General features: G+C 35.9%; 7 non-coding genes across 7 annotated transcripts; all 7 read right to left on the bottom strand.

Annotated features, from left to right (window-relative positions):
* Positions 1-1794: 1794 nt before the first annotated feature.
* Positions 1795-1868, bottom strand: TRNAI-AAU (transfer RNA isoleucine (anticodon AAU)). Its single transcript has one exon. It is a non-coding gene; the product is annotated as a tRNA-Ile (tRNA).
* A 6050-nt stretch (positions 1869-7918) lies between these two features.
* On the bottom strand, positions 7919-7992 carry TRNAI-AAU (transfer RNA isoleucine (anticodon AAU)). Its single transcript has one exon. It is a non-coding gene; the product is annotated as a tRNA-Ile (tRNA).
* Positions 7993-14933: 6941 nt separating this feature from the next.
* TRNAI-AAU (transfer RNA isoleucine (anticodon AAU)) lies at positions 14934-15007 on the bottom strand. The gene has a single exon. It is a non-coding gene; the product is annotated as a tRNA-Ile (tRNA).
* A 2554-nt stretch (positions 15008-17561) lies between these two features.
* TRNAI-AAU (transfer RNA isoleucine (anticodon AAU)) lies at positions 17562-17635 on the bottom strand. The gene has a single exon. It is a non-coding gene; the product is annotated as a tRNA-Ile (tRNA).
* A 2554-nt stretch (positions 17636-20189) lies between these two features.
* Positions 20190-20263, bottom strand: TRNAI-AAU (transfer RNA isoleucine (anticodon AAU)). The gene has a single exon. It is a non-coding gene; the product is annotated as a tRNA-Ile (tRNA).
* A 3435-nt stretch (positions 20264-23698) lies between these two features.
* On the bottom strand, positions 23699-23772 carry TRNAI-AAU (transfer RNA isoleucine (anticodon AAU)). The gene has a single exon. It is a non-coding gene; the product is annotated as a tRNA-Ile (tRNA).
* Positions 23773-25448: 1676 nt separating this feature from the next.
* TRNAI-AAU (transfer RNA isoleucine (anticodon AAU)) lies at positions 25449-25522 on the bottom strand. Its single transcript has one exon. It is a non-coding gene; the product is annotated as a tRNA-Ile (tRNA).
* Between the last annotated feature and the right edge of the window lie 1532 nt (positions 25523-27054).

Raw genomic sequence — 27054 nt, 5'->3', positions numbered from 1 at the left:
CGCTGGATAAAATCCCTTCTTGGCATTTCTTGTAGGACAACAAGAAAAAACACATGACCTTGGCATTATTAGCACCACGCTCTAACCAACTGAGCTAACCGGCCAAACATAAAAGCATCAGCAAACACAAAAATGCCAAATGTACCTAAAACAGGAGAACATTCAGTATTTCAAAGATCAGCAATATTGAGTAGAGGAAGACTCTCTAATAATGGGTTCCATGGTGTAATGGTGAGCACTTTGGACTTTGAATCCAGTATTCTGATTTCAAATCTTGGTGAGACCTAACTTTGTTCAATTTCCTTAAAGTTGAATTTTAGGATAGCTTATCTATATTTAAACTTTGTATAAATCCCATCATCTTCAGTGGTTTTTTTACTCCAAACTAATTTTTAAGCTGTTTCAAATCAGTTTTCAACTGGAGAGATGTTTGTCAAACATTTGGAAATAGGAAAAGTTGCAATAAGAATGCAGTGATCCATCACTTGTGCTATGGTTTTAAGATATTCTGGTTTTAAGAATTTTCTTCTTCAGTGTGCACTAATGAGAGTAAAGGTCTGTTCTTCTTCTCTTCTTAAAACTTAGTCCCCCATAGTAGATTCAATCACCAAATAAATGTCCTGATTGATTAATTTGCCATAGCATTTCTTAGATTTGCCATATTGCTATATTTGAGAAAAAGTTTTCTATGTATGCCATATAGAGAAATGCTGCATCAGCCAAAGGATGACATTTTTGTTTATTCCTAACATGGATTTAAAAATTCTCTGTTATGTATGTGTCTATGATGTTCTCTAGCAAGTTTCAAGTGCTGCTAACTGTAGCCAATGCATTCATCCCACACTTCATGCACTTTGCCGCTGGATAAAATCCCTTCTTGGCATTTCTTGTAGGACAACAAGAAAAAGCACATGGCCCGTATGGGGATCGAACACATGACCTTGGTGTTATTAGCACAACACTCTAACCAACTGAGCTAACCGGCCAAACATAAAAGCATCAGCAAACACAAAAATGCCAAATGTACCTAAAACAGGAGAACATTCAGTATTTCAAAGATCAGCAATATTGAGTAGAGGAAGACTCTCTAATAATGGGTTCCATGGTGTAATGGTGAGCACTTTGGACTTTGAATCCAGTAATCTGATTTCAAATCTTGGTGGGACCTAACTTTGTTCAATTTCCTTAAAGTTGAATTTTAGGATAGCTTATCTATATTTAAACTTTGTATAAATCCCATCATCTTCAGTGGTTTTTTTACTCCAAACTAATTTTGAAGCTGTTTCAAATCAGTTTTCAACTGGAGAGATGTTTGTCAAACATTTGGAAATAGGAAAAGTTGCAATAAGAATGCAGTGATCCATCACTTGTGCTATGGTTTTAAGATATTCTGGTTTTAAGAATTTTCTTCTTCAGTGTGCACTAATGAGAGTAAAGGTCTGTTCTTCTTCTCTTCTTAAAACTTAGTCCCCCATAGTAGATTCAATCACCAAATAAATGTCCTGATTGATTAATTAGCCTTAGCATTTCTTAGATTTGCCATATTGCTATATTTGAGAAAAAGTTTTCTATGTATGCCATATAGAGAAATGCTGCATCAGCCAAAGGATGACATTTTTGTTTATTCCTAACATGGATTTAAAAATTCTCTGTTTTGTATGTGTCTATGATGTTCTCTAGCAAGTTTCAAGGGCTGCTAACTGTAGCCAATGCATTCATCCCACACTTCATGCACTTTGCCGCTGGATAAAATCCCTTCTTGGCATTTCTTGTAGGACAACAAGAAAAAGCACATGGCCCGTATGGGGATCGAACACATGACCTTGGCGTTATTAGCACCACGCTCTAACCAACTGAGCTAACCGGCCAAACATAAAAGCATCAGCAAACACAAAAATGCCAAATGTACCTAAAACAGGAGAACATTCAGTATTTCAATATTGAGTAGAGGAAGACTCTCTAATAATGGGTTCCATGGTGTAATGGTGAGCACTTTGGACTTTGAATCCTGTAATCTGATTTCAAATCTTGGTGGTACCTAACTTTGTTCAATTTCCTTAAAGTTGAATTTTAGGATAGCTAATCTATATTTAAACTTTGTATAAATCCCATCATCTTCAGTGGTTTTTTTACTGCAAACTAATTTTGAAGCTGTTTCAAATCAGTTTTCAACTGGAGAGATGTTTGTCAAACATTTGGAATTAGGAAAAGTTGCAATAAGAATGCAGTGATCCATCACTTGTGCTATGGTTTTAAGATATTCTGGTTTTAAGAATTTTCTTCTTCAGTGTGCACTAATGAGATTAAAGGTCTGTTCTTCTTCTCGTCTTAAAACTTAGTCCCCCATAGTAGATTCAATCACCAAATAAATGTCCTGATTGATTAATTTGCCACAGCATTTCTTAGATTTGCCATATTGCTATATTTGAGAAAAAGTTTTCTATGTATGCCATATAGAGAAATGCTGCATCAGCCAAAGGATGACATTTTTGTTTATTCCTAACATGGATTTAAAAATTCTCTGTTTTGTATGTGTCTATGATGTTCTCTTGCAAGTTTCAAGGGCTGCTAACTGTAGCCAATGCATTCATCCCACACTTCATGCACTTTGCCGCTGGATAAAATCCCTTCTTGGCATTTCTTGCCAACAAGAAAAAGCACATGGCCCATATGGGGATCAAACCCATGACCTTGGTGTTATTAGCACCACGCTCTAACCAACTGAGCAAACCGGCCAAACATAAAAGCATCAGCAAACACAAAAATGCCAAATGTACCTAAAACAGGAGAGCATTCAGTATTTCAAAGATCAGCAATATTGAGTAGAGGAAGACTCTCTAATAATGGGTTCCATGGTGTAATGGTGAGCACTTTGGACTTTGAATCCAGTAATCTGATTTCAAATCTTGGTGGGACCTAACTTTGTTCAATTTCCTTAAAGTTGAATTTTAGGATAGCTTATCTATATTTAAACTTTGTATAAATCCCATCATCTTCAGTGGTTTTTTTACTCCAAACTAATTTTGAAGCTGTTTCAAATCAGTTTTCAACTGGAGAGATGTTTGTCAAACATTTGGAAATAGGAAAAGTTGCAATAAGAATGCAGTGATCCATCACTTGTGCTATGGTTTTAAGATATTCTGGTTTTAAGAATTTTCTTCTTCAGTGTGCACTAATGAGAGTAAAGGTCTGTTCTTCTTCTCGTCTTAAAACTTAGTCCCCCATAGTAGATTCAATCACCAAATAAATGTCCTGATTGATTAATTTGCCACAGCATTTCTTAGATTTGCCATATTGCTATATTTGAGAAAAAGTTTTCTATGTATGCCATATAGAGAAATGCTGCATCAGCCAAAGGATGACATTTTTGTTTATTCCTAACATGGATTTAAAAATTCTCTGTTTTGTATGTGTCTATGATGTTCTCTTGCAAGTTTCAAGGGCTGCTAACTGTAGCCAATGCATTCATCCCACACTTCATGCACTTTGCCGCTGGATAAAATCCCTTCTTGGCATTTCTTGCCAACAAGAAAAAGCACATGGCCCATATGGGGATCAAACCCATGACCTTGGTGTTATTAGCACCACGCTCTAACCAACTGAGCAAACCGGCCAAACATAAAAGCATCAGCAAACACAAAAATGCCAAATGTACCTAAAACAGGAGAGCATTCAGTATTTCAAAGATCAGCAATATTGAGTAGAGGAAGACTCTCTAATAATGGGTTCCATGGTGTAATGGTGAGCACTTTGGACTTTGAATCCAGTAATCTGATTTCAAATCTTGGTGGGACCTAACTTTGTTCAATTTCCTTAAAGTTGAATTTTAGGATAGCTTATCTATATTTAAACTTTGTATAAATCCCATCATCTTCAGTGGTTTTTTTACTCCAAACTAATTTTGAAGCTGTTTCAAATCAGTTTTCAACTGGAGAGATGTTTGTCAAACATTTGGAAATAGGAAAAGTTGCAATAAGAATGCAGTGATCCATCACTTGTGCTATGGTTTTAAGATATTCTGGTTTTAAGAATTTTCTTCTTCAGTGTGCACTAATGAGAATAAAGGTCTGTTCTTCTTCTCGTCTTAAAACTTAGTCCCCCATAGTAGATTCAATCACCAAATAAATGTCCTGATTGATTAATTTGCCACAGCATTTCTTAGATTTGCCATATTGCTATATTTGAGAAAAAGTTTTCTATGTATGCCATATAGAGAAATGCTGCATCAGCCAAAGGATGACATTTTTGTTTATTCCTAACATGGATTTAAAAATTCTCTGTTTTGTATGTGTCTATGATGTTCTCTTGCAAGTTTCAAGGGCTGCTAACTGTAGCCAATGCATTCATCCCACACTTCATGCACTTTGCCGCTGGATAAAATCCCTTCTTGGCATTTCTTGCCAACAAGAAAAAGCACATGGCCCATATGGGGATCAAACCCATGACCTTGGTGTTATTAGCACCAAGCTCTAACCAACTGAGCAAGCCGGCCAAACATAAAAGCATCAGCAAACACAAAAATGCCAAATGTACCTAAAACAGGAGAGCATTCAGTATTTCAAAGATCAGCAATATTGAGTAGAGGAAGACTCTCTAATAATGGGTTCCATGGTGTAATGGTGAGCACTTTGGACTTTGAATCCAGTAATCTGATTTCAAATCTTGGTGGGACCTAACTTTGTTCAATTTCCTTAAAGTTGAATTTTAGGATAGCTTATCTATATTTAAACTTTGTATAAATCCCATCATCTTCAGTGGTTTTTTTACTCCAAACTAATTTTGAAGCTGTTTCAAATCAGTTTTCAACTGGAGAGATGTTTGTCAAACATTTGGAAATAGGAAAAGTTGCAATAAGAATGCAGTGATCCATCACTTGTGCTATGGTTTTAAGATATTCTGGTTTTAAGAATTTTCTTCTTCAGTGTGCACTAATGAGAGTAAAGGTCTGTTCTTCTTCTCGTCTTAAAACTTAGTCCCCCATAGTAGATTCAATCACCAAATAAATGTCCTGATTGATTAATTTGCCACAGCATTTCTTAGATTTGCCATATTGCTATATTTGAGAAAAAGTTTTCTATGTATGCCATATAGAGAAATGCTGCATCAGCCAAAGGATGACATTTTTGTTTATTCCTAACATGGATTTAAAAATTCTCTGTTTTGTATGTGTCTATGATGTTCTCTTGCAAGTTTCAAGGGCTGCTAACTGTAGCCAATGCATTCATCCCACACTTCATGCACTTTGCCGCTGGATAAAATCCCTTCTTGGCATTTCTTGCCAACAAGAAAAAGCACATGGCCCATATGGGGATCAAACCCATGACCTTGTTGTTATTAGCACCACGCTCTAACCAACTGAGCAAACCGGCCAAACATAAAAGCATCAGCAAACACAAAAATGCCAAATGTACCTAAAACAGGAGAGCATTCAGTATTTCAAAGATCAGCAATATTGAGTAGAGGAAGACTCTCTAATAATGGGTTCCATGGTGTAATGGTGAGCACTTTGGACTTTGAATCCAGTAATCTGATTTCAAATCTTGGTGGGACCTAACTTTGTTCAATTTCCTTAAAGTTGAATTTTAGGATAGCTTATCTATATTTAAACTTTGTATAAATCCCATCATCTTCAGTGGTTTTTTTACTCCAAACTAATTTTGAAGCTGTTTCAAATCAGTTTTCAACTGGAGAGATGTTTGTCAAACATTTGGAAATAGGAAAAGTTGCAATAAGAATGCAGTGATCCATCACTTGTGCTATGGTTTTAAGATATTCTGGTTTTAAGAATTTTCTTCTTCAGTGTGCACTAATGAGAGTAAAGGTCTGTTCTTCTTCTCGTCTTAAAACTTAGTCCCCCATAGTAGATTCAATCACCAAATAAATGTCCTGATTGATTAATTTGCCACAGCATTTCTTAGATTTGCCATATTGCTATATTTGAGAAAAAGTTTTCTATGTATGCCATATAGAGAAATGCTGCATCAGCCAAAGGATGACATTTTTGTTTATTCCTAACATGGATTTAAAAATTCTCTGTTTTGTATGTGTCTATGATGTTCTCTTGCAAGTTTCAAGGGCTGCTAACTGTAGCCAATGCATTCATCCCACACTTCATGCACTTTGCCGCTGGATAAAATCCCTTCTTGGCATTTCTTGTAGGACAACAAGAAAAAACACATGACCTTGGCATTATTAGCACCACGCTCTAACCAACTGAGCTAACCGGCCAAACATAAAAGCATCAGCAAACACAAAAATGCCAAATGTACCTAAAACAGGAGAACATTCAGTATTTCAAAGATCAGCAATATTGAGTAGAGGAAGACTCTCTAATAATGGGTTCCATGGTGTAATGGTGAGCACTTTGGACTTTGAATCCAGTATTCTGATTTCAAATCTTGGTGAGACCTAACTTTGTTCAATTTCCTTAAAGTTGAATTTTAGGATAGCTTATCTATATTTAAACTTTGTATAAATCCCATCATCTTCAGTGGTTTTTTTACTCCAAACTAATTTTTAAGCTGTTTCAAATCAGTTTTCAACTGGAGAGATGTTTGTCAAACATTTGGAAATAGGAAAAGTTGCAATAAGAATGCAGTGATCCATCACTTGTGCTATGGTTTTAAGATATTCTGGTTTTAAGAATTTTCTTCTTCAGTGTGCACTAATGAGAGTAAAGGTCTGTTCTTCTTCTCTTCTTAAAACTTAGTCCCCCATAGTAGATTCAATCACCAAATAAATGTCCTGATTGATTAATTTGCCATAGCATTTCTTAGATTTGCCATATTGCTATATTTGAGAAAAAGTTTTCTATGTATGCCATATAGAGAAATGCTGCATCAGCCAAAGGATGACATTTTTGTTTATTCCTAACATGGATTTAAAAATTCTCTGTTATGTATGTGTCTATGATGTTCTCTAGCAAGTTTCAAGTGCTGCTAACTGTAGCCAATGCATTCATCCCACACTTCATGCACTTTGCTGCTGGATAAAATCCCTTCTTGGCATTTCTTGTAGGACAACAAGAAAAAGCACATGGCCCGTATGGGGATCGAACACATGACCTTGGTGTTATTAGCACAACACTCTAACCAACTGAGCTAACCGGCCAAACATAAAAGCATCAGCAAACACAAAAATGCCAAATGTACCTAAAACAGGAGAACATTCAGTATTTCAAAGATCAGCAATATTGAGTAGAGGAAGACTCTCTAATAATGGGTTCCATGGTGTAATGGTGAGCACTTTGGACTTTGAATCCAGTAATCTGATTTCAAATCTTGGTGGGACCTAACTTTGTTCAATTTCCTTAAAGTTGAATTTTAGGATAGCTTATCTATATTTAAACTTTGTATAAATCCCATCATCTTCAGTGGTTTTTTTACTCCAAACTAATTTTGAAGCTGTTTCAAATCAGTTTTCAACTGGAGAGATGTTTGTCAAACATTTGGAAATAGGAAAAGTTGCAATAAGAATGCAGTGATCCATCACTTGTGCTATGGTTTTAAGATATTCTGGTTTTAAGAATTTTCTTCTTCAGTGTGCACTAATGAGAGTAAAGGTCTGTTCTTCTTCTCTTCTTAAAACTTAGTCCCCCATAGTAGATTCAATCACCAAATAAATGTCCTGATTGATTAATTAGCCTTAGCATTTCTTAGATTTGCCATATTGCTATATTTGAGAAAAAGTTTTCTATGTATGCCATATAGAGAAATGCTGCATCAGCCAAAGGATGACATTTTTGTTTATTCCTAACATGGATTTAAAAATTCTCTGTTTTGTATGTGTCTATGATGTTCTCTAGCAAGTTTCAAGGGCTGCTAACTGTAGCCAATGCATTCATCCCACACTTCATGCACTTTGCCGCTGGATAAAATCCCTTCTTGGCATTTCTTGTAGGACAACAAGAAAAAGCACATGGCCCGTATGGGGATCGAACACATGACCTTGGCGTTATTAGCACCACGCTCTAACCAACTGAGCTAACCGGCCAAACATAAAAGCATCAGCAAACACAAAAATGCCAAATGTACCTAAAACAGGAGAACATTCAGTATTTCAATATTGAGTAGAGGAAGACTCTCTAATAATGGGTTCCATGGTGTAATGGTGAGCACTTTGGACTTTGAATCCTGTAATCTGATTTCAAATCTTGGTGGTACCTAACTTTGTTCAATTTCCTTAAAGTTGAATTTTAGGATAGCTTATCTATATTTAAACTTTGTATAAATCCCATCATCTTCAGTGGTTTTTTTACTGCAAACTAATTTTGAAGCTGTTTCAAATCAGTTTTCAACTGGAGAGATGTTTGTCAAACATTTGGAAATAGGAAAAGTTGCAATAAGAATGCAGTGATCCATCACTTGTGCTATGGTTTTAAGATATTCTGGTTTTAAGAATTTTCTTCTTCAGTGTGCACTAATGAGAGTAAAGGTCTGTTCTTCTTCTCTTCTTAAAACTTAGTCCCCCATAGTAGATTCAATCACCAAATAAATGTCCTGATTGATTAATTAGCCTTAGCATTTCTTAGATTTGCCATATTGCTATATTTGAGAAAAAGTTTTCTATGTATGCCATACAGAGAAATGCTGCATCAGCCAAAGGATGACATTTTTGTTTATTCCTAACATGGATTTAAAAATTCTCTGTTTTGTATGTGTCTATGATGTTCTCTTGCAAGTTTCAAGGGCTGCTAACTGTAGCCAATGCATTCATCCCACACTTCATGCACTTTGCCGCTGGATAAAATCCCTTCTTGGCATTTCTTGTAGGACAACAAGAAAAAGCACATGGCCCGTATGGGAATCGAACACATGACCTTGGTGTTATTAGCACAACACTCTAACCAACTGAGCTAACCGGCCAAACATAAAAGCATCAGCAAACACAAAAATGCCAAATGTACCTAAAACAGGAGAACATTCAGTATTTCAAAGATCAGCAATATTGAGTAGAGGAGGACTCTCTAATAATGGGTTCCATGGTGTAATGGTGAGCACTTTGGACTTTGAATCCAGTAATCTGATTTCAAATCTTGGTGGGACCTAACTTTGTTCAATTTCCTTAAAGTTGAATTTTAGGATAGCTTATCTATATTTAAACTTTGTATAAATCCCATCATCTTCAGTGGTTTTTTTACTCCAAACTAATTTTGAAGCTGTTTCAAATCAGTTTTCAACTGGAGAGATGTTTGTCAAACATTTGGAAATAGGAAAAGTTGCAATAAGAATGCAGTGATCCATCACTTGTGCTATGGTTTTAAGATATTCTGGTTTTAAGAATTTTCTTCTTCAGTGTGCACTAATGAGAGTAAAGGTCTGTTCTTCTTCTCTTCTTAAAACTTAGTCCCCCATAGTAGATTCAATCACCAAATAAATGTCCTGATTGATTAATTAGCCTTAGCATTTCTTAGATTTGCCATATTGCTATATTTGAGAAAAAGTTTTCTATGTATGCCATATAGAGAAATGCTGCATCAGCCAAAGGATGACATTTTTGTTTATTCCTAACATGGATTTAAAAATTCTCTGTTTTGTATGTGTCTATGATGTTCTCTAGCAAGTTTCAAGGGCTGCTAACTGTAGCCAATGCATTCATCCCACACTTCATGCACTTTGCCGCTGGATAAAATCCCTTCTTGGCATTTCTTGTAGGACAACAAGAAAAAGCACATGGCCCGTATGGGGATCGAACACATGACCTTGGCGTTATTAGCACCACGCTCTAACCAACTGAGCTATCCGGCCAAACATAAAAGCATCAGCAAACACAAAAATGCCAAATGTACCTAAAACAGGAGAACATTCAGTATTTCAATATTGAGTAGAGGAAGACTCTCTAATAATGGGTTCCATGGTGTAATGGTGAGCACTTTGGACTTTGAATCCTGTAATCTGATTTCAAATCTTGGTGAGACCTAACTTTGTTCAATTTCCTTAAAGTTGAATTTTAGGATAGCTGATCTATATTTAAACTTTGTATAAATCCCATCATCTTCAGTGGTTTTTTTACTCCAAACTAATTTTTAAGCTGTTTCAAATCAGTTTTCAACTGGAGAGATGTTTGTCAAACATTTGGAAATAGGAAAAGTTGCAATAAGAATGCAGTGATCCATCACTTGTGCTATGGTTTTAAGATATTCTGGTTTTAAGAATTTTCTTCTTCAGTGTGCACTAATGAGAGTAAAGGTCTGTTCTTCTTCTCTTCTTAAAACTTAGTCCCCCATAGAAGATTCAATCACCAAATAAATGTCCTGATTGATTAATTAGCCTTAGCATTTCTTAGATTTGCCATATTGCTATATTTGAGAAAAAGTTTTCTATGTATGCCATATAGAGAAATGCTGCATCAGCCAAAGGATGACATTTTTGTTTATTCCTAACATGGATTTAAAAATTCTCTGTTTTGTATGTGTCTATGATGTTCTCTAGCAAGTTTCAAGGGCTGCTAACTGTAGCCAATGCATTCATCCCACACTTCATGCACTTTGCCGCTGGATAAAATCCCTTCTTGGCATTTCTTGCCAACAAGAAAAAGCACATGGCCCATATGGGGATCGAACACATGACCTTGGCGTTATTAGCACCACACTCTAACCAACTGAGCTAACTGGCCAAACATAAAAACATCAGCAAACACAAAAATGCCAAATGTACCTAAAACAGGAGAACATTCAGTATTTCAAAGATCAGCAATATTGAGTAGAGGAAGACTCTCTAATAAAGGGTTCCATGGTGTAATGGTGAGCACTTTGGACTTTGAATCCAGTAATCTGATTTCAAATCTTGGTGGGACCTAACTTTGTTCAATTTCCTTAAAGTTGAATTTTAGGATAGCTTATCTATATTTAAACTTTGTATAAATCCCATCATCTTCAGTGGTTTTTTTACTCCAAACTAATTTTGAAGCTGTTTCAAATCAGTTTTCAACTGGAGAGATGTTTGTCAAACATTTGGAAATAGGAAAAGTTGCAATAAGAATGCAGTGATCCATCACTTGTGCTATGGTTTTAAGATATTCTGGTTTTAAGAATTTTCTTCTTCAGTGTGCACTAATGAGAGTAAAGGTCTGTTCTTCTTCTCTTCTTAAAACTTAGTCCCCCATAGTAGATTCAATCACCAAATAAATGTCCTGATTGATTAATTAGCCACAGCATTTCTTAGATTTGCCATATTGCTATATTTGAGAAAAAGTTTTCTATGTATGCCATATAGAGAAATGCTGCATCAGCCAAAGGATGACATTTTTGTTTATTCCTAACATGGATTTAAAAATTCTCTGTTTTGTATGTGTCTATGATGTTCTCTAGCAAGTTTCAAGGGCTGCTAACTGTAGCCAATGCATTCATCCCACACTTCATGCACTTTGCCGCTGGATAAAATCCCTTCTTGGCATTTCTTGTAGGACAACAAGAAAAAGCACATGGCCCGTATGGGGATCGAACACATGACCTTGGTGTTATTAGCACAACACTCTAACCAACTGAGCTAACCGGCCAAACATAAAAGCATCAGCAAACACAAAAATGCCAAATGTACCTAAAACAGGAGAACATTCAGTATTTCAAAGATCAGCAATATTGAGTAGAGGAAGACTCTCTAATAATGGGTTCCATGGTGTAATGGTGAGCACTTTGGACTTTGAATCCAGTAATCTGATTTCAAATCTTGGTGGGAACCTAACTTTGTTCAATTTCCTTAAAGTTGAATTTTAGGATAGCTTATCTATATTTAAACTTTGTATAAATCCCATCATCTTCAGTGGTTTTTTTTACTGCAAACTAATTTTGAAGCTGTTTCAAATCAGTTTTCAACTGGAGAGATGTTTGTCAAACATTTGGAATTAGGAAAAGTTGCAATAAGAATGCAGTGATCCATCACTTGTGCTATGGTTTTAAGATATTCTGGTTTTAAGAATTTTCTTCTTCAGTGTGCACTAATGAGAGTAAAGGTCTGTTCTTCTTCTCGTCATAAAACTTAGTCCCCCATAGTAGATTCAATCACCAAATAAATGTCCTGATTGATTAATTTGCCACAGCATTTCTTAGATTTGCCATATTGCTATATTTGAGAAAAAGTTTTCTATGTATGCCATATAGAGAAATGCTGCATCAGCCAAAGGATGACATTTTTGTTTATTCCTAACATGGATTTAAAAATTCTCTGTTTTGTATGTGTCTATGATGTTCTCTAGCAAGTTTCAAGGGCTGCTAACTGTAGCCAATGCATTCATCCCACACTTCATGCACTTTGCCGCTGGATAAAATCCCTTCTTGGCATTTCTTGCCAACAAGAAAAAGCACATGGCCCATATGGGGATCAAACCCATGACCTTGGCGTTATTAGCACCACGCTCTAACCAACTGAGCAAACCGGCCAAACATAAAAGCATCAGCAAACACAAAAATGCCAAATGTACCTAAAACAGGAGAGCATTCAGTATTTCAAAGATCAGCAATATTGAGTAGAGGAAGACTCTCTAATAATGGGTTCCATGGTGTAATGGTGAGCACTTTGGACTTTGAATCCAGTAATCTGATTTCAAATCTTGGTGGGACCTAACTTTGTTCAATTTCCTTAAAGTTGAATTTTAGGATAGCTTATCTATATTTAAACTTTGTATAAATCCCATCATCTTCAGTGGTTTTTTTACTCCAAACTAATTTTGAAGCTGTTTCAAATCAGTTTTCAACTGGAGAGATGTTTGTCAAACATTTGGAAATAGGAAAAGTTGCAATAAGAATGCAGTGATCCATCACTTGTGCTATGGTTTTAAGATATTCTGGTTTTAAGAATTTTCTTCTTCAGTGTGCACTAATGAGAGAAAAGGTCTGTTCTTCTTCTCTTCTTAAAACTTAGTCCCCCATAGTAGATTCAATCACCAAATAAATGTCCTGATTGATTAATTAGCCTTAGCATTTCTTAGATTTGCCATATTGCTATATTTGAGAAAAAGTTTTCTATGTATGCCATATAGAGAAATGCTGCATCAGCCAAAGGATGACATTTTTGTTTATTCCTAACATGGATTTAAAAATTCTCTGTTTTGTATGTGTCTATGATGTTCTCTAGCAAGTTTCAAGGGCTGCTAACTGTGGCCAATGCATTCATCCCACACTTCATGCACTTTGCCGCTGGATAAAATCCCTTCTTGGCATTTCTTGTAGGACAACAAGAAAAAGCACATGGCCCGTATGGGGATCGAACACATGACCTTGGCGTTATTAGCACCACGCTCTAAGCAACTGAGCTAACCGGCCAAACATAAAAGCATCAGCAAACACAAAAATGCCAAATGTACCTAAAACAGGAGAACATTCAGTATTTCAATATTGAGTAGAGAAAGACTCTCTAATAATGGGTTCCATGGTGTAATGGTGAGCACTTTGGACTTTGAATCCTGTAATCTGATTTCAAATCTTGGTGGTACCTAACTTTGTTCAATTTCCTTAAAGTTGAATTTTAGGATAGCTTATCTATATTTAAACTTTGTATAAATCCCATCATCTTCAGTGGTTTTTTACTGCAAACTAATTTTGAAGCTGTTTCAAATCAGTTTTCAACTGGAGAGATGTTTGTCAAACATTTGGAATTAGGAAAAGTTGCAATAAGAATGCAGTGATCCATCACTTGTGCTATGGTTTTAAGATATTCTGGTTTTAAGAATTTTCTTCTTCAGTGTGCACTAATGAGAGTAAAGGTCTGTTCTTCTTCTCTTCTTAAAACTTAGTCCCCCATAGTAGATTCAATCACCAAATAAATGTCCTGATTGATTAATTAGCCTTAGCATTTCTTAGATTTGCCATATTGCTATATTTGAGAAAAAGTTTTCTATGTATGCCATATAGAGAAATGCTGCATCAGCCAAAGGATGACATTTTTGTTTATTCCTAACATGGATTTAAAAATTCTCTGTTTTGTATGTGTCTATGATGTTCTCTAGCAAGTTTCAAGGGCTGCTAACTGTAGCCAATGCATTCATCCCACACTTCATGCACTTTGCCGCTGGATAAAATCTCTTCTTGGCATTTTTTGCCAACAAGAAAAAGTACATGGCCCATATGGGGATCAAACCCATGACCTTGGCGTTATTAGCACCACGCTCTAACCAACTGAGCAAACCGGCCAAACATAAAAGCATCAGCAAACACAAAAATGCCAAATGTACCTAAAACAGGAGAGCATTCAGTATTTCAAAGATCAGCAATATTGAGTAGAGGAAGACTCTCTAATAATGGGTTCCATGGTGTAATGGTGAGCACTTTGGACTTTGAATCCAGTAATCTGATTTCAAATCTTGGTGGGACCTAACTTTGTTCAATTTCCTTAAAGTTGAATTTTAGGATAGCTTATCTATATTTAAACTTTGTATAAATCCCATCATCTTCAGTGGTTTTTTTACTCCAAACTAATTTTGAAGCTGTTTCAAATCAGTTTTCAACTGGAGAGATGTTTGTCAAACATTTGGAAATAGGAAAAGTTGCAATAAGAATGCAGTGATCCATCACTTGTGCTATGGTTTTAAGATATTCTGGTTTTAAGAATTTTCTTCTTCAGTGTGCACTAATGAGAGTAAAGGTCTGTTCTTCTTCTCGTCTTAAAACTTAGTCCCCCATAGTAGATTCAATCACCAAATAAATGTCCTGATTGATTAATTAGCCACAGCATTTCTTAGATTTGCCATATTGCTATATTTGAGAAAAAGTTTTCTATGTATGCCATATAGAGAAATGCTGCATCAGCCAAAGGATGACATTTTTGTTTATTCCTAACATGGATTTAAAAATTCTCTGTTTTTTATGTGTCTATGATGTTCTCTAGCAAGTTTCAAGGGCTGCTAACTGTAGCCAATGCATTCATCCCACACTTCATGCACTTTGCCGCTGGATAAAATCCCTTCTTGGCATTTCTTGTAGGACAACAAGAAAAAGCACATGGCCCGTATGGGGATCGAACACATGACCTTGGCGTTATTAGCACCACGCTCTAACCAACTGAGCTAACCGGCCAAACATAAAAGCATCAGCAAACACAAAAATGCCAAATGTACCTAAAACAGGAGAACATTCAGTATTTCAATATTGAGTAGAGGAAGACTCTCTAATAATGGGTTCCATGGTGTAATGGTGAGCACTTTGGACTTTGAATCCTGTAATCTGATTTCAAATCTTGGTGGTACCTAACTTTGTTCAATTTCCTTAAAGTTGAATTTTAGGATAGCTTATCTATATTTAAACTTTGTATAAATCCCATCATCTTCAGTGGTTTTTTTACTCCAAACTAATTTTGAAGCTGTTTCAAATCAGTTTTCAACTGGAGAGATGTTTGTCAAACATTTGGAAATAGGAAAAGTTGCAATAAGAATGCAGTGATCCATCACTTGTGCTATGGTTTTAAGATATTCTGGTTTTAAGAATTTTCTTCTTCAGTGTGCACTAATGAGAGTAAAGGTCTGTTCTTCTTCTCGTCATAAAACTTAGTCCCCCATAGTAGATTCAATCACCAAATAAATGTCCTGATTGATTAATTTGCCACAGCATTTCTTAGATTTGCCATATTGCTATATTTGAGAAAAAGTTTTCTATGTATGCCATATAGAGAAATGCTGCATCAGCCAAAGGATGACATTTTTGTTTATTCCTAACATGGATTTAAAAATTCTCTGTTTTGTATGTGTCTATGATGTTCTCTAGCAAGTTTCAAGGGCTGCTAACTGTAGCCAATGCATTCATCCCACACTTCATGCACTTTGCCGCTGGATAAAATCCCTTCTTGGCATTTCTTGCCAACAAGAAAAAGCACATGGCCCATATGGGGATCAAACCCATTACCGTGGCGTTATTAGCACCACGCTCTAACCAACTGAGCAAACCGGCCAAACATAAAAGCATCAGCAAACACAAAAATGCCAAATGTACCTAAAACAGGAGAACATTCAGTATTTCAAAGATCAGCAATATTGAGTAGAGGAAGACTCTCTAATAATGGGTTCCATGGTGTAATGGTGAGCACTTTGGACTTTGAATCCAGTAATCTGATTTCAAATCTTGGTGGGACCTAACTTTGTTCAATTTCCTTAAAGTTGAATTTTAGGATAGCTTATCTATATTTAAACTTTGTATAAATCCCATCATCTTCAGTGGTTTTTTTACTCCAAACTAATTTTGAAGCTGTTTCAAATCAGTTTTCAACTGGAGAGATGTTTGTCAAACATTTGGAAATAGGAAAAGTTGCAATAAGAATGCAGTGATCCATCACTTGTGCTATGGTTTTAAGATATTCTGGTTTTAAGAATTTTCTTCTTCAGTGTGCACTAATGAGAGTAAAGGTCTGTTCTTCTTCTCTTCTTAAAACTTAGTCCCCCATAGTAGATTCAATCACCAAATAAATGTCCTGATTGATTAATTAGCCTTAGCATTTCTTAGATTTGCCATATTGCTATATTTGAGAAAAAGTTTTCTATGTATGCCATATAGAGAAATGCTGCATCAGCCAAAGGATGACATTTTTGTTTATTCCTAACATGGATTTAAAAATTCTCTGTTTTGGATGTGTCTATGATGTTCTCTAGCAAGTTTCAAGGGCTGCTAACTGTAGCCAATGCATTCATCCCACACTTCATGCACTTTGCCGCTGGATAAAATCCCTTCTTGGCATTTCTTGCCAACAAGAAAAAGCACATGGCCCATATGGGGATCAAACCCATGACCTTGGCATTATTAGCACCACGCTCTAACCAACTGAGCAAACCGGCCAAACATAAAAGCATCAGCAAACACAAAAATGCCAAATGTACCTAAAACAGGAGAGCATTCAGTATTTCAAAGATCAGCAATATTGAGTAGAGGAAGACTCTCTAATAATGGGTTCCATGGTGTAATGGTGAGCACTTTAGACTTTGAATCCAGTAATCTGATTTCAAATCTTGGTGGGACCTAACTTTGTTCAATTTCCTTAAAGTTGAATTTTAGGATAGCTTATCTATATTTAAACTTTGTATAAATCCCATCATCTTCAGTGGTTTTTTTACTCCAAACTAATTTTGAAGCTGTTTCAAATCAGTTTTCAACTGGAGAGATGTTTGTCAAACATTTGGAAATAGGAAAAGTTGCAATAAGAATGCAGTGATCCATCACTTGTGCTATGGTTTTAAGATATTCTGGTTTTAAGAATTTTCTTCTTCAGTGTGCACTAATGAGAGTAAAGGTCTGTTCTTCTTCTCGTCATAAAACTTAGTCCCCCATAGTAGATTCAATCACCAAATAAATGTCCTGATTGATTAATTAGCCTTAGCATTTCTTAGATTTGCCATATTGCTATATTTGAGAAAAAGTTTTCTATGTATGCCATATAGAGAAATGCTGCATCAGCCAAAGGATGACATTTTTGTTTATTCCTAACATGGATTTAAAAATTCTCTGTTTTGTATGTGTCTATGATGTTCTCTAGCAAGTTTCAAGGGCTGCTAACTGTAGCCAATGCATTCATCCCACACTTCATGCACTTTGCCGCTGGATAAAATCCCTTCTTGGCATTTCTTGTAGGACAACAAGAAAAAGCACATGGCCCGTATGGGGATCGAACACATGACCTTGGCGTTATTAGCACCACGCTCTAACCAACTGAGCTAACCGGCCAAACATAAAAGCATCAGCAAACACAAAAATGCCAAATGTACCTAAAACAGGAGAACATTCAGTATTTCAATATTGAGTAGAGGAAGACTCTCTAATAATGGGTTCCATGGTGTAATGGTGAGCACTTTGGACTTTGAATCCTGTAATCTGATTTCAAATCTTGGTGGTACCTAACTTTGTTCAATTTCCTTAAAGTTGAATTTTAGGATAGCTTATCTATATTTAAACTTTGTATAAATCCCATCATCTTCAGTGGTTTTTTTACTGCAAACTAATTTTGAAGCTGTTTCAAATCAGTTTTCAACTGGAGAGATGTTTGTCAAACATTTGGAATTAGGAAAAGTTGCAATAAGAATGCAGTGATCCATCACTTGTGCTATGGTTTTAAGATATTCTGGTTTTAAGAATTTTCTTCTTCAGTGTGCACTAATGAGAGTAAAGGTCTGTTCTTCTTCTCTTCTTAAAACTTAGTCCCCCATAGTAGATTCTATCACCAAATAAATGTCCTGATTGATTAATTAGCCTTAGCATTTCTTAGATTTGCCATATTGCTATATTTGAGAAAAAGTTTTCTATGTATGCCATATAGAGAAATGCTGCATCAGCCAAAGGATGACATTTTTGTTTATTCCTAACATGGATTTAAAAATTCTCTGTTTTGTATGTGTCTATGATGTTCTCTAGCAAGTTTCAAGGGCTGCTAACTGTAGCCAATGCATTCATCCCACACTTCATGCACTTTGCCGCTGGATAAAATCCCTTCTTGGCATTTCTTGCCAACAAGAAAAAGCACATAGCCCATATGGGGATCAAACCCATGACCTTGGCGTTATTAGCACCACGCTCTAACCAACTGAGCAAACCGGCCAAACATAAAAGCATCAGCAAACACAAAAATGCCAAATGTACCTAAAACAGGAGAGCATTCAGTATTTCAAAGATCAGCAATATTGAGTAGAGGAAGACTCTCTAATAATGGGTTCCATGGTGTAATGGTGAGCACTTTGGACTTTGAATCCAGTAATCTGATTTCAAATCTTGGTGGGACCTAACTTTGTTCAATTTCCTTAAAGTTGAATTTTAGGATAGCTTATCTATATTTAAACTTTGTATAAATCCCATCATCTTCAGTGGTTTTTTTACTCCAAACTAATTTTGAAGCTGTTTCAAATCAGTTTTCAACTGGAGAGATGTTTGTCAAACATTTGGAAATAGGAAAAGTTGCAATAAGAATGCAGTGATCCATCACTTGTGCTATGGTTTTAAGATATTCTGGTTTTAAGAATTTTCTTCTTCAGTGTGCACTAATGAGAGTAAAGGTCTGTTCTTCTTCTCGTCTTAAAACTTAGTCCCCCATAGTAGATTCAATCACCAAATAAATGTCCTGATTGATTAATTAGCCTTAGCATTTCTTAGATTTGCCATATTGCTATATTTGATAAAAAGTTTTCTATATATGCCATATAGAGAAATGCTGCATCAGCCAAAGGATGACATTTTTGTTTATTCCTAACATGGATTTAAAAATTCTCTGTTTTGTATGTGTCTATGATGTTCTCTAGCAAGTTTCAAGGGCTGCTAACTGTAGCCAATGCATTCATCCCACACTTCATGCACTTTGCCGCTGGATAAAATCCCTTCTTGGCATTTCTTGCCAACAAGAAAAAGCACATGGCCCATATGGGGATCAAACCCATGACCTTGGCGTTATTAGCACCACGCTCTAACCAACTGAGCAAACCGGCCAAACATAAAAGCATCAGCAAACACAAAAATGCCAAATGTACCTAAAACAGGAGAACATTCAGTATTTCAAAGATCAGCAATATTGAGTAGAGGAAGACTCTCTAATAATGGGTTCCATGGTGTAATGGTGAGCACTTTGGACTTTGAATCCAGTAATCTGATTTCAAATCTTGGTGGGACCTAACTTTGTTCAATTTCCTTAAAGTTGAATTTTAGGATAGCTTATCTATATTTAAACTTTGTATAAATCCCATCATCTTCAGTGGTTTTTTTACTCCAAACTAATTTTGAAGCTGTTTCAAATCAGTTTTCAACTGGAGAGATGTTTGTCAAACATTTGGAAATAGGAAAAGTTGCAATAAGAATGCAGTGATCCATCACTTGTGCTATGGTTTTAAGATATTCTGGTTTTAAGAATTTTCTTCTTCAGTGTGCACTAATGAGAGTAAAGGTCTGTTCTTCTTCTCTTCTTAAAACTTAGTCCCCCATAGTAGATTCAATCACCAAATAAATGTCCTGATTGATTAATTAGCCTTAGCATTTCTTAGATTTGCCATATTGCTATATTTGAGAAAAAGTTTTCTATGTATGCCATATAGAGAAATGCTGCATCAGCCAAAGGATGACATTTTTGTTTATTCCTAACATGGATTTAAAAATTCTCTGTTTTGTATGTGTCTATGATGTTCTCTAGCAAGTTTCAAGGGCTGCTAACTGTGGCCAATGCATTCATCCCACACTTCATGCACTTTGCCGCTGGATAAAATCCCTTCTTGGCATTTCTTGTAGGACAACAAGAAAAAGCACATGGCCCGTATGGGGATCGAACACATGACCTTGGCGTTATTAGCACCACGCTCTAACCAACTGAGCTAACCGGCCAAACATAAAAGCATCAGCAAACACAAAAATGCCAAATGTACCTAAAACAGGAGAACATTCAGTATTTCAATATTGAGTAGAGGAAGACTCTCTAATAATGGGTTCCATGGTGTAATGGTGAGCACTTTGGACTTTGAATCCTGTAATCTGATTTCAAATCTTGGTGGTACCTAACTTTGTTCAATTTCCTTAAAGTTGAATTTTAGGATAGCTTATCTATATTTAAACTTTGTATAAATCCCATCATCTTCAGTGGTTTTTTACTGCAAACTAATTTTGAAGCTGTTTCAAATCAGTTTTCAACTGGAGAGATGTTTGTCAAACATTTGGAATTAGGAAAAGTTGCAATAAGAATGCAGTGATCCATCACTTGTGCTATGGTTTTAAGATATTCTGGTTTTAAGAATTTTCTTCTTCAGTGTGCACTAATGAGAGTAAAGGTCTGTTCTTCTTCTCTTCTTAAAACTTAGTCCCCCATAGTAGATTCAATCACCAAATAAATGTCCTGATTGATTAATTAGCCTTAGCATTTCTTAGATTTGCCATATTGCTATATTTGAGAAAAAGTTTTCTATGTATGCCATATAGAGAAATGCTGCATCAGCCAAAGGATGACATTTTTGTTTATTCCTAACATGGATTTAAAAATTCTCTGTTTTGTATGTGTCTATGATGTTCTCTAGCAAGTTTCAAGGGCTGCTAACTGTAGCCAATGCATTCATCCCACACTTCATGCACTTTGCCGCTGGATAAAATCTCTTCTTGGCATTTTTTGCCAACAAGAAAAAGCACATGGCCCATATGGGGATCAAACCCATGACCTTGGCGTTATTAGCACCACGCTCTAACCAACTGAGCAAACCGGCCAAACATAAAAGCATCAGCAAACACAAAAATGCCAAATGTACCTAAAACAGGAGAGCATTCAGTATTTCAAAGATCAGCAATATTGAGTAGAGGAAGACTCTCTAATAATGGGTTCCATGGTGTAATGGTGAGCACTTTGGACTTTGAATCCAGTAATCTGATTTCAAATCTTGGTGGGACCTAACTTTGTTCAATTACCTTAAAGTTGAATTTTAGGATAGCTTATCTATATTTAAACTTTGTATAAATCCCATCATCTTCAGTGGTTTTTTTACTCCAAACTAATTTTGAAGCTGTTTCAAATCAGTTTTCAACTGGAGAGATGTTTGTCAAACATTTGGAAATAGGAAAAGTTGCAATAAGAATGCAGTGATCCATCACTTGTGCTATGGTTTTAAGATATTCTGGTTTTAAGAATTTTCTTCTTCAGTGTGCACTAATGAGAGTAAAGGTCTGTTCTTCTTCTCGTCTTAAAACTTAGTCCCCCATAGTAGATTCAATCACCAAATAAATGTCCTGATTGATTAATTAGCCACAGCATTTCTTAGATTTGCCATATTGCTATATTTGAGAAAAAGTTTTCTATGTATGCCATATAGAGAAAAGCTGCATCAGCCAAAGGATGACATTTTTGTTTATTCCTAACATGGATTTAAAAATTCTCTGTTTTTTATGTGTCTATGATGTTCTCTAGCAAGTTTCAAGGGCTGCTAACTGTAGCCAATGCATTCATCCCACACTTCATGCACTTTGCCGCTGGATAAAATCCCTTCTTGGCATTTCTTGTAGGACAACAAGAAAAAGCACATGGCCCGTATGGGGATCGAACACATGACCTTGGTGTTATTAGCACATCACTCTAACCAACTGAGCTAACCGGCCAAACATAAAAGCATCAGCAAACACAAAAATGCCAAATGTACCTAAAACAGGAGAACATTCAGTATTTCAAAGATCAGCAATATTGAGTAGAGGAAGACTCTCTAATAATGGGTTCCATGGTGTAATGGTGAGCACTTTGGACTTTGAATCCAGTAATCTGATTTCAAATCTTGGTGGGACCTAACTTTGTTCAATTTCCTTAAAGTTGAATTTTAGGATAGCTTATCTATATTTAAACTTTGTATAAATCCCATCATCTTCAGTGGTTTTTTTACTGCAAACTAATTTTGAAGCTGTTTCAAATCAGTTTTCAACTGGAGAGATGTTTGTCAAACATTTGGAATTAGGAAAAGTTGCAATAAGAATGCAGTGATCCATCACTTGTGCTATGGTTTTAAGATATTCTGGTTTTAAGAATTTTCTTCTTCAGTGTGCACTAATGAGAGTAAAGGTCTGTTCTTCTTCTCGTCATAAAACTTAGTCCCCCATAGTAGATTCAATCACCAAATAAATGTCCTGATTGATTAATTTGCCACAGCATTTCTTAGATTTGCCATATTGCTATATTTGAGAAAAAGTTTTCTATGTATGCCATATAGAGAAATGCTGCATCAGCCAAAGGATGACATTTTTGTTTATTCCTAACATGGATTTAAAAATTCTCTGTTTTGTATGTGTCTATGATGTTCTCTAGCAAGTTTCAAGGGCTGCTAACTGTAGCCAATGCATTCATCCCACACTTCATGCACTTTGCCGCTGGATAAAATCCCTTCTTGGCATTTCTTGCCAACAAGAAAAAGCACATGGCCCATATGGGGATCAAACCCATGACCTTGGCGTTATTAGCACCACACTCTAACCAACTGAGCAAACCGGCCAAACATAAAAGCATCAGCAAACACAATAATGCCAAATGTACCTAAAACAGGAGAACATTCAGTATTTCAAAGATCAGCAATATTGAGTAGAGGAAGACTCTCTAATAATGGGTTCCATGGTGTAATGGTGAGCACTTTGGACTTTGAATCCAGTAATCTGATTTCAAATCTTGGTGGGACCTAACTTTGTTCAATTTCCTTAAAGTTGAATTTTAGGATAGCTTATCTATATTTAAACTTTGTATAAATCCCATCATCTTCAGTGGTTTTTTTACTCCAAACTAATTTTGAAGCTGTTTCAAATCAGTTTTCAACTGGAGAGATGTTTGTCAAACATTTGGAAATAGGAAAAGTTGCAATAAGAATGCAGTGATCCATCACTTGTGCTATGGTTTTAAGATATTCTGGTTTTAAGAATTTTCTTCTTCAGTGTGCACTAATGAGAGTAAAGGTCTGTTCTTCTTCTCTTCTTAAAACTTAGTCCCCCATAGTAGATTCAATCACCAAATAAATGTCCTGATTGATTAATTAGCCTTAGCATTTCTTAGATTTGCCATATTGCTATATTTGAGAAAAAGTTTTCTATGTATGCCATATAGAGAAATGCTGCATCAGCCAAAGGATGACATTTTTGTTTATTCCTAACATGGATTTAAAAATTCTCTGTTTTGTATGTGTCTATGATGTTCTCTAGCAAGTTTCAAGGGCTGCTAACTGTAGCCAATGCATTCATCCCACACTTCATGCACTTTGCCGCTGGATAAAATCCCTTCTTGGCATTTCTTGTAGGACAACAAGAAAAAGCACATGGCCCGTATGGGGATCGAACACATGACCTTGGCGTTATTAGCACCACGCTCTAACCAACTGAGCTAACCGGCCAAACATAAAAGCATCAGCAAACACAAAAATGCCAAATGTACCTAAAACAGGAGAACATTCAGTATTTCAATATTGAGTAGAGGAAGACTCTCTAATAATGGGTTCCATGGTGTAATGGTGAGCACTTTGGACTTTGAATCCTGTAATCTGATTTCAAATCTTGGTGGTACCTAACTTTGTTCAATTTCCTTAAAGTTGAATTTTAGGATAGCTTATCTATATTTAAACTTTGTATAAATCCCATCATCTTCAGTGTTTTTTTTACTGCAAACTAATTTTGAAGCTGTTTCAAATCAGTTTTCAACTGGAGAGATGTTTGTCAAACATTTGGAATTAGGAAAAGTTGCAATAAGAATGCAGTGATCCATCACTTGTGCTATGGTTTTAAGATATTCTGGTTTTAAGAATTTTCTTCTTCAGTGTGCACTAATGAGAGTAAAGGTCTGTTCTTCTTCTCTTCTTAAAACTTAGTCCCCCATAGTAGATTCAATCACCAAATAAATGTCCTGATTGATTAATTAGCCTTAGCATTTCTTAGATTTGCCATATTGCTATATTTGAGAAAAAGTTTTCTATGTATGCCATATAGAGAAATGCTGCATCAGCCAAAGGATGACATTTTTGTTTATTCCTAACATGGATTTAAAAATTCTCTGTTTTGTATGTGTCTATGATGTTCTCTAGCAAGTTTCAAGGGCTGCTAACTGTAGCCAATGCATTCATCCCACACTTCATGCACTTTGCCGCTGGATAAAATCTCTTCTTGGCATTTTTTGCCAACAAGAAAAAGCACATGGCCCATATGGGGATCAAACCCATGACCTTGGCGTTATTAGCACCACGCTCTAACCAACTGAGCAAACCGGCCAAACATAAAAGCATCAGCAAACACAAAAATGCCAAATGTACCTAAAACAGGAGAGCATTCAGTATTTCAAAGATCAGCAATATTGAGTAGAGGAAGACTCTCTAATAATGGGTTCCATGGTGTAATGGTGAGCACTTTGGACTTTGAATCCAGTAATCTGATTTCAAATCTTGGTGGGACCTAACTTTGTTCAATTTCCTTAAAGTTGAATTTTAGGATAGCTTATCTATATTTAAACTTTGTATAAATCCCATCATCTTCAGTGGTTTTTTTACTCCAAACTAATTTTGAAGCTGTTTCAAATCAGTTTTCAACTGGAGAGATGTTTGTCAAACATTTGGAAATAGGAAAAGTTGCAATAAGAATGCAGTGATCCATCACTTGTGCTATGGTTTTAAGATATTCTGGTTTTAAGAATTTTCTTCTTCAGTGTGCACTAATGAGAGTAAAGGTCTGTTCTTCTTCTCGTCTTAAAACTTAGTCCCCCATAGTAGATTCAATCACCAAATAAATGTCCTGATTGATTAATTAGCCTTAGCATTTCTTAGATTTGCCATATTGCTATATTTGAGAAAAAGTTTTCTATGTATGCCATATAGAGAAATGCTGCATCAGCCAAAGGATGACATTTTTGTTTATTCCTAACATGGATTTAAAAATTCTCTGTTTTGTATGTGTCTATGATGTTCTCTAGCAAGTTTCAAGGGCTGCTAACTGTAGCCAATGCATTCATCCCACACTTCATGCACTTTGCCGCTGGATAAAATCCCTTCTTGGCATTTCTTGTAGGACAACAAGAAAAAGCACATGGCCCGTATGGGGATCGAACACATGACCTTGGCGTTATTAGCACCACGCTCTAACCAACTGAGCTAACCGGCCAAACATAAAAGCATCAGCAAACACAAAAATGCCAAATGTACCTAAAACAGGAGAACATTCAGTATTTCAATATTGAGTAGAGGAAGACTCTCTAATAATGGGTTCCATGGTGTAATGGTGAGCACTTTGGACTTTGAATCCTGTAATCTGATTTCAAATCTTGGTGGTACCTAACTTTGTTCAATTTCCTTAAAGTTGAATTTTAGGATAGCTTATCTATATTTAAACTTTGTATAAATCCCATCATCTTCAGTGTTTTTTTTACTGCAAACTAATTTTGAAGCTGTTTCAAATCAGTTTTCAACTGGAGAGATGTTTGTCAAACATTTGGAATTAGGAAAAGTTGCAATAAGAATGCAGTGATCCATCACTTGTGCTATGGTTTTAAGATATTCTGGTTTTAAGAATTTTCTTCTTCAGTGTGCACTAATGAGAGTAAAGGTCTGTTCTTCTTCTCTTCTTAAAACTTAGTCCCCCATAGTAGATTCAATCACCAAATAAATGTCCTGATTGATTAATTAGCCTTAGCATTTCTTAGATTTGCCATATTGCTATATTTGAGAAAAAGTTTTCTATGTATGCCATATAGAGAAATGCTGCATCAGCCAAAGGATGACATTTTTGTTTATTCCTAACATGGATTTAAAAATTCTCTGTTTTGTATGTGTCTATGATGTTCTCTAGCAAGTTTCAAGGGCTGCTAACCGTAGCCAATGCATTCATCCCACACTTCATGCACTTTGCCGCTGGATAAAATCCCTTCTTGGCATTTCTTGCCAACAAGAAAAAGCACATGGCCCATATGGGGATCAAACCCATGACCTTGGCGTTATTAGCACCACGCTCTAACCAACTGAGCAAACCGGCCAAACATAAAAGCATCAGCAAACACAAAAATGCCAAATGTACCTAAAACAGGAGAGCATTCAGTATTTCAAAGATCAGCAATATTGAGTAGAGGAAGACTCTCTAATAATGGGTTCCATGGTGTAATGGTGAGCACTTTGGACTTTGAATCCAGTAATCTGATTTCAAATCTTGGTGGGACCTAACTTTGTTCAATTTCCTTAAAGTTGAATTTTAGGATAGCTTATCTATATTTAAACTTTGTATAAATCCCATCATCTTCAGTGGTTTTTTTACTCCAAACTAATTTTGAAGCTGTTTCAAATCAGTTTTCAACTGGAGAGATGTTTGTCAAACATTTGGAAATAGGAAAAGTTGCAATAAGAATGCAGTGATCCATCACTTGTGCTATGGTTTTAAGATATTCTGGTTTTAAGAATTTTCTTCTTCAGTGTGCACTAATGAGAGTAAAGGTCTGTTCTTCTTCTCTTCTTAAAACTTAGTCCCCCATAGTAGATTCAATCACCAAATAAATGTCCTGATTGATTAATTAGCCACAGCATTTCTTAGATTTGCCATATTGCTATATTTGAGAAAAAGTTTTCTATGTATGCCATATAGAGAAATGCTGCATCAGCCAAAGGATGACATTTTTGTTTATTAGTAACATGGATTTAAAAATTCTC

The sequence above is a fragment of the Taudactylus pleione genome, unplaced genomic scaffold (genome assembly GCF_031769625.1).
Source record: "Taudactylus pleione unplaced genomic scaffold, aTauple2 ptg000085l, whole genome shotgun sequence".
Taxonomy (NCBI): Eukaryota; Metazoa; Chordata; class Amphibia; order Anura; family Myobatrachidae; genus Taudactylus; species Taudactylus pleione.
The sequence above is the reverse complement of the archived record's forward strand: the minus strand, read 5'-3'. Positions and strand labels throughout refer to the sequence as shown.